The 7,216-nt window shown below is 37.9% G+C and overlaps 1 protein-coding gene across 5 annotated transcripts in view; it reads right to left on the bottom strand.

The window, feature by feature from the left end:
- Positions 1–5,981, bottom strand: part of tmcc1b (transmembrane and coiled-coil domain family 1b) — a 16,328-nt gene extending 10,347 nt beyond the window's left edge. For 3 of the 5 annotated variants that reach the window (XM_034869256.1, XM_034869255.1, XM_034869260.1), the window contains exons 1-2: positions 5,776–5,981; positions 2,555–2,727 (exon numbers count right to left, since the gene is read on the bottom strand). The gene's annotated coding sequence lies outside the window, so the exon portion shown is untranslated. Of the gene's footprint in view, positions 1–2,554; positions 2,728–4,518; positions 4,627–5,383; positions 5,717–5,775 lie in introns of those variants that run through there. The other 2 variants (XM_034869259.1, XM_034869258.1) reach the window with 2 other exon arrangements.
- Positions 5,982–7,216: the final 1,235 nt, after the last annotated feature.

The following is a 7,216-nucleotide window of genomic DNA, read 5'->3' as shown; positions in this document are numbered from 1 at the left end:
AATGTTCAAGCATTCCCTTTCCAAATCCAGAAATCTATACAGTTCTGCTAGGCCTACGCATGCTAGCATAACGTATTAGTTAAATTAAATTGAAATTACACCCATTACTAAATGTGCTTTTCAAAAAGACCAGGATACAATTCATTTAACAGTAAATTCACTGTTTGAATTACAGGGGTCCGACCCCCTAGATGAGACTTGAACCCTCCCAAAAAGTGATGAAAACAATAAGTTTTGGGGGTACTGAAAAAAGTAATAAAATATAATATTAGTGTATCCATAATTGTATGTATTTAAATGCAGTATTGACATTACCAGCAATTCAGAAAAAAATAATCTAATGTAATATGATTTTCAAAACCTCACTACGGGGAGGTGTATTAAGACTAGTTCTTTGATATCCTTTCACTTGCTGTCAAAACGTACACGGGCATGCACTGGTGTGTCACTAACTATGGTTTCTCTTTGAATTTGAAAGCTGATTCACATACTACAGTTCCTTACCTGTCTTAGGATACCCGGCAAATTTTAAGAGTAAGTGGCTAAATCAACTTTAATCTCAGCCAATGGGCTGCTGACTTTCTGTAGACGCAAGAATTGTCCGGCGAGCACACAAGGTATTTCTCTCTTGTGGCCGCCACTCCTCTCTCTTCTGTTTTGTCCTTAGTAAAACTGTTTTTTTTTGTGTTTTTTTACTACAAATATAGGCTACCTAAGGAAAAATTATAATTTGATATAAATTCCCATGGTGAGTTTGTGATTATTTGGCTAAAGATTTATATTTTTTACTAGCTACCTTGCTGACACAACCACTATGCTTTATGCTAATGATTGTGTAATGACGCCATAAATATACAAATGAGTGTTTTACATCATCTGTAAAAATAGCTGTACCCTCTCAAAGCTCACGGTATAATTCCATCACTGAGTAAGTTTGTGATGTACCCTCCTTTAGTCTCGAGCACCTAGACAGGATGTTTTACAAGGCCCAGTGAGAAGCGTGTAACTCTAAAAAGGAACTAGCCAAAGCCTAAAGTGATCTGACTATGTAGTAAGTGGTTTACTTTGCAGAAAAATGGAAAAACGATTCCATGAGTCAGCAGAGCTACGAAGTATCACTTAACAAGCCAGCAGCACAATCTAGCACCAAAAACCCTATGAAATGCTCCATTAGTGATACACAGTGACTCATTACTGCTGGTTCTGCTGTTAGATCTGTACTGCAGTTTGGGAAGAAAGCACTCTGTTAAAGGGTAGGGGTAGGTGGTAGTGAATAGTACAGTAATGAAAAAAAGAATACCCTTACAGAGTTTATCCGATCAACATGCTGAAACAAAGGCTTCATTTTTAAATCGTATTATTGTTCACTTACTGCCACCACAGCTTAATTCACTCATTACTCAATGCAAATTAAAACATCAACACAGTATTCACATCAAGCATCTGTCCCTCTGTAAGGGCAATACTTTAGTGTAAACTGATTTATTGTAACTTTAAACTGCATTCACTTAAACATAAGTTAACATAAGTGATTGTGTTATGTTACACGTGTGTTAAACCAGTTGTGTGAGTTGTCTAGACTCCTAAAAGGGGCAGCTTGGCTTTTGCAGATTATTTTTGTTTTAGTTTAAAACTCAGATTCCAGGTACAGATGCACATCTGACTGGCTCTTTGATAGACATGACATAATGTTAAGGCTATTATCATAGACTATATCTCTATGTAGCCAACTGATTTAACACTACTAAGGTTAATTTGCAGATGCCACAGATTGTAAAAACCTGATCCTGACTCACTGATCATAGGCAGAGACACAGCCGTTTAGTGCCTTGTGCAATGTATGGCAGTAGAAACTCAAGACAAGACATAGGAACGTACAGTCCATGCAGACATGGAACTGTATCCCTCATCTACAATAAAAATACAATAAAGTCTAACTCCTCTAGGAGGCTAGGGGCAAAGTGTTCTCTCAGAAGTGGGTCAGCCAACATTCCCCTATCACTCTCTGTACATGCAGGGATCCAAGGTCACACCATCTACAGAGGATTGTGCAAGTCTAGCAGCATTTAAGAATTTACTTGTGTTTTAGAAACATTTCTGCTAAATGACAGCAGGAGCACGTCCATTTATGGATCTGTAAGCAGTGTGTACTCTTAGGTCGCTGCTACAGCATAATCCTACATTTATTCCAGTTATCCTACTTCTGCACATATCACTCAAGATCCACACTTTTTAGTTTCAGATGTGTGTGTTCACAAAAAAAAGCAATATATTCATGTTTGTATTAAATATTAAAAATGGGTTGAAATCATACACATTAAGTAGCTCTTTTGCATTGTCTCTCCATTTTTCTCTTCACTTTTCTATTACTGGTGGTCACATTTTATTAGAGGACCTTGTATACTCAAGGCAATAACAGTATTGTTCGGGGAAGATCTGTAAAAACCAAAAACATTTTGCTCTGTGATAGAGAGAGAGACGCACGCACACGCACACGCGCACACACACACACACACACACACACAATTTAGCAAGACTCCAACTATAAACACACCTTCAGATGTGGTCATCAGCGGATGAATTGTGGATCTATTAACACCAGGAAAGGCGTAATCCCAGGGATTTCCAGCAGTGCTTCCTCTGGGTACTTCTTACAAATGGAAAACCGGTGGGATAGCTGTCAAACTTTAGTCAGCTGTTTCCATGGACATTTAGAAAAATCACATGCTGCAAAGAAAAACAAAAAGAAAGAGGCAAGACATGAGAAATGTTTTTTTTACGAAGAGATTCTGGCATTTTGAAACTGACAACTTCAGACAGTGATGATAAGTGATGTCCCAATTTGATATAACTTTATCGAACCAATCTATTCATCTTGTAGTCAAGTCTACAACAATTGTTTTTTTGTATAAATATGTGTGAAGTGCTATATGGCTATCTGTGCTCATCATGACTATGGTTCAACCTCAGTATTACTCATTTATTTTATATATTAAGCAACCATCATATCAGATTGCCAGCTGCTCAGACTTAATGGATGGGCCTGTCCACCTCAAGTCAAATCAATTCAAAAATAGATCAATAGTCTAAATCACAGTGAGAAGAAAGCTGAAGAAGACAACAGTAGTTTTCATTGATCCATTGGCATCACAGTAAGAGATGAAGTTGGACAGAAATCTAACCGGCATGCACTATCAGCAGATTTCAGCAGCACCACACAGCAAACAGAAGTTAGCCATTAGCCAGTGAACATAGGTAATCAAACCAAGATACTGTTCTTAGTATTATTTTCATTATTAGGCTTTGGCACAGACCAAAAAAGAGATAACATGAGAGTGAATATTGGACTAACATTCATTAGTGCAGAGAAATACAAATCAAGACAAATGCTTATTTATGCCTGCTGGATGTGTAAACTGTTTACAAAAATATTAACCATAACAACGTTATAATGCAATAATATTAGAGTGTGGGTTTTTCCAGGTAGTTGTGGAGTTACTCTGCCAAAAGGTGGCAAAACAAACAAACAAACAAACCATTGATTGCAGCATCTTTCCAAAAGTTATTGTGGTAAATAATCATGATTTCAATATTGACCAAAACAATCGTGATTATGATTTTCAATAATCAAACAGCCCTACATGTAATGCAGCCTATTGCAAGATCCAATATTTAGGGTAATGACGTTTACAGTGATTACTCAACCCAAAGGAACCGGTAATGCCATTTTCACAAGGAGCTCGTACAACATAACCTGGCCTCATCACTTGTAAATGGCTAAATGAAAACACGTGTTTTAATGTTGTACAGCACAGGTCTCCAAGGCGTTTTAGCTTAATTAACGTTAATGGTGTGATGTTAATTAAAAGTGCCGAATAGCCCCTTCTGCGAATGGCTGCAGGGCATGACCCATTTGCCTGTTTTATATAACCAAAACTGAGACAAAATAATTCAACGTGACGATTAAACAAAACAAATGTTAAACGCAACAATGTATTCAGACAAACATTGCTTTCTGCATGAGTACGCGGATACAGTCGTACGTCTCCGATGAGATCACCACCACCCCTTCAGTAGAACACCTACTCCCTTTTTATTTTGACTATTACGTTAAACACAAACTTTATTTCAAACACACTTACGAGTGATACCATCGCCACACAATGTAGGTTAACGTCAGTTGATTCAATTATTGAAAAGGTTACAGGTGCATTCGATGTCATACATTTATGGTTATGGTAGTATGCGTAACGTTAACGTTTGCTTAACAACTTAAACAGATGATGTGATAAAGTAAGACGTGTACACAACTACCAGGCTGTATCTATGAATAACGTTAATAAGTTACTGAAAATAGACTGAGCCCACCGGTTTAACGTTAGCTAGAGATAAGAAGAGGATAAATTAGCAGCTCACTAGCCAACGTTTCTAGGCCTAGCCTTTAAAACAACCAATTGCAGGATATATTTGCCGAAAACGTCAATGTAGTTTGTCGTTTTTTTGTATGCTGGTGCTAACCGTTGTGGTAGATAAAGTCAGGGTACATAGTTGACTCCGTTTTGATGGCTTTTATCCTCCTCTTGTAGCTAGCTTTACAAGCTAACGTGGTGCACCGGTGATGTTCGTTTTATTTTACAGTGCACACCGGTGCGTTCTGCTGTGCGGGCGAGGTCATAGTGTTATGGTACTTTATGTGTAGATAGGCTCTGTATACTAAATATTTAGCATTTATAGCATCTGTCAGAGGTGTACATGTCCAACAATTGCCTTTATCACAACAAGAGCATTTCATCTTTTTTAATTAGTTACAGTTATGGTCTGATATGTTTTTCAAAAGAGTAAACAACAGGTTTACCTGTTCAAATAACATGTCATGCTCCTACATCCGGAGTTTAATTGTTGTATCACATAGCCATATATGACATTACAAAACAAATGAATCCCTCTACCCGTTTGGCCATCAAACTCACAAATTGAACATTGCAATTTATTGGTATTGTGTCATAAATATTGAGGCACTCGTTTAGCGTTTCTCGTCTTAGAAACTAAAGTCTAATAAACTTTTGAAAAATGCAGAAGAATCCTGTCATATTGACACACCACCATAAAACGGTCCTCACAGGTGTGAAAAGTTCAGACACACCGGGTGAATTTAGAACGGAGGTATTGGGTGGCCATCTGTCACATAGCCTACTCTCACAAGGTTTCTTAATCACACTTTGGAGTCTTGTATTTCACGGTGGCGTATTTAAATCCTACAGTCCGCACTATCCTAGAGTCCCCTCTCTGCATTGCTGATTTACCAGTCTTCAGCTGAAGACAAAAAGTCGAAATTGTTCAGAGTCAGCTAAAAGTAACACTTGCTAGTTCAATTTAATGCAACATTCTGGTCTGACCGCTTTGATAATATCATTGAATCTGGCCTGGGTGTCGTCTCCAATGTTAAGCACAATCATTCATTTGTTTTTCGTAATCACTCACGTATAACTACACTAAACATCGCCCATCCAGACTGTCGTGGTGACAAAACAGGCGCTTACTCGCCGCCTGGCCACTCAGCCTGTCAGTTAGCAGGCTGGCTAGACACTCGAGCTAAAAAACATCGCTTCAGCCATGGTTAGCTACAGGCAAACAGGGCAACTCGCCAGGCGGGCGCGACAATGGATAAACAATGTTAGTCAACCGTAACCGTGTTGCAGATCGGATAACAGCATAAGGAAACATTTCATTCATAGACCGGTTCGCAAAATGTGGGATTTAAGGACTTCAACTTACATGGGCGCTGAGAGGATTGTGTTGATGACCGTTCATTTCTTCCGATGGTGGAACACTCCCACGGTGACGTCAAATAGCGTGCTCGACGTCAGAACAGCTGAGTGGCAGACAGAATAACCATCCTTTCCATACATGTTGACCAGTTGGTTACATTTATTACTATTTTAGACATGTATGAATGTGTATATGAATAGTGATAGGGTATTTAAGGCTATAGCTATTTGAGGACACTTAAGCTCGTGTCTCCAATGTCTCGTCTGGGAAAATATAATACTTGGTATTTTACTGAAGTACTTCTAGACTTCACATAATTAAAAATTGTGTTTAGGCCAACACAAAATAGTCAGTATGCTCTTTGCTTAAAATGATGTTGTTCCAGGCAATGTGGTTTAGGTTTGGAAGCATGCAGAGTTAAAACAATTTGTGTATCTAATCAGCAACATTTTTGATTATTGAATAATCATTAAAGTCATTTTTTGTAAAGCAAATATAACCAAAAAGTAACTGCTTTCAGCCTCTCTAATGTGAATATTTACTAACCTTTTTAGATTTCCATAATAGTTAACATGACATTTTTGGGTTTTGGACTCTATTTTCGGACATTTTGTATGGCCAAAACAATTAGGCAAGAAAATAAAAAGGAAGATTAACTGGTAATGGAAAGAAGTGTTTGTAGCCATAGAAACAGCATCATGCTTAGAAATATGTAAAAAAAAAAATATATATATAATAATAATAACAATTATATATATATACATATAATGAATTAACTCTACCAGAAGAAATTATATATATTATCAGTTAAAGAAAAAAAGACATTGGAGTGGCTGTGGACTCACAACCTCACCGTTTCTAGAACCCAACTATGGCCCTGAATGTCTTACCATCATTATTCAGACAGTAGTCTACTTGTGCAGCTAACCTTGCCCTTTCTTTTTCTACAGAAAATTTACATTTTGAATCCCTCTTGCTAAATACAAAGCAAGAGACGATGCTTAGAAAATCTGTCATAGCATCGCTGGACAAATCTGTGAGGTTAACCAAAACTCACCTTTACCAGTTTCCTGAAGCTGATTTTGGCCTTTGAGGAGGGAAAGGATTAAATTGAGGCATGGCACGATACATAGACTTAAATTCATACGCATCAAATGGAGCTGGGTTTGCAAGATGATCAGGAAATACTGGATTGGGAGCCTGCTGGGGAACATATCGTACTGGCATATAAGGGTGTGGGTAATAAAATGGCTTTTGAGCAGCAGCCTTTATAGCAGTATAGCTGCACTGGTTGTTGAGATTGTAACAGGAGCAGTGTTTTGAGTATTTTCTCTTTGAGAGGGATATTTAGAAGGATACACAGGGATCTGGTAGGTCTGAGGATACACATGATATGGTTTTGGTTGCTGGATTACATATTTGGGATGCTAAAGAGCTTGAGTTTGAC

The sequence above is a fragment of the Etheostoma cragini genome, chromosome 4 (genome assembly GCF_013103735.1).
Source record: "Etheostoma cragini isolate CJK2018 chromosome 4, CSU_Ecrag_1.0, whole genome shotgun sequence".
Lineage (NCBI taxonomy): Eukaryota > Metazoa > Chordata > Actinopteri > Perciformes > Percidae > Etheostoma > Etheostoma cragini.
The sequence above is the reverse complement of the archived record's forward strand: the minus strand, read 5'-3'. Positions and strand labels throughout refer to the sequence as shown.